The sequence below is a fragment of the Mirounga leonina genome, unplaced genomic scaffold, assembly GCF_011800145.1.
Source record: "Mirounga leonina isolate KUSES-001 unplaced genomic scaffold, KU_Mleo_1.0 Mir_95, whole genome shotgun sequence".
NCBI classification, from domain to species: Eukaryota; Metazoa; Chordata; class Mammalia; order Carnivora; family Phocidae; genus Mirounga; species Mirounga leonina.
Genome location: NW_023270865.1, coordinates 883,337 through 884,236, shown reverse-complemented (window position 1 = coordinate 884,236; position 900 = coordinate 883,337).

Genomic DNA, 900 nt, shown 5'->3' with positions numbered 1-900 from the left:
GAGGCAAGGACAGAAATTTAGCTGCTCTCACTACATACAGTTTGTGATAAATGTTTGAAACTTATAAATGTTGATGAAGGAACTCTTTCACTTTTGCCCTAGTTAATAATACTGTGCCACAAATTAGGGATCCCCAAATGTCTCCCCTTCATGCAAGGGAGTAATTTCATGAACTAGAGTAATGAGGCCACGAGAAAGAATCATTTGATTCACACCCCGTCAAAACGCTGGGTCGCAGTCAGCAGATGCCTCTGTGCACCCCTCGTGCCTGGTCCTACGATCTGGTGGGGCCCGAGACAGAGTGGACACTGCGTCTGGGAAGAGGCTGCTCTCAGGGGCTCCTGGTACAGCTCGCAGCCGGGGCTGGCCTAGACTGGACCAGGGGCAGCACAGGGAGACCCTCCTTCCCTCCGCCTTCCACGTGAGGTCCCAGCGCGGACAGGCAAGGGGGAAAGGGAGGTGTCTGGGTCCATTCCTAGTGGGGCCTCGACGGAGTCCGCGCTGGCCTCGCACACGTGCGGCCTGGCTCCTCGTGTCCCCTGGGATTCGGGCAGGTGGGGGGTCTTAGGCAGAGACCTCCTGAGCTGCTGGAGAGGGGGACTTGGCGGGCCTCGCGGCGCCGGGGACAGGCCCGGCCTGAGGGCACCCACGGCCCGGCCACTGCGGAGGCGCGCCCCTCTGGACTTGGGGTCCAGGACCCCCGCCGCCCCTGCGCGCCCCCGGGAGCTGAGGGCTGGCGCCCGGCGCGGGCGGGGCCGCCTCCGGGGCGGGGCTCTCAGGACACCCCGCCCCCGCCCGCCCAGGCCTCGCCCCGCCGGCGCCCCCCGCCCCTCGCGTCACGCCGCCGCCCGCCTGCGCCTGCGCGCCCGCCCGCCCTCCCGCTCCGGCCGCCGCGCATCC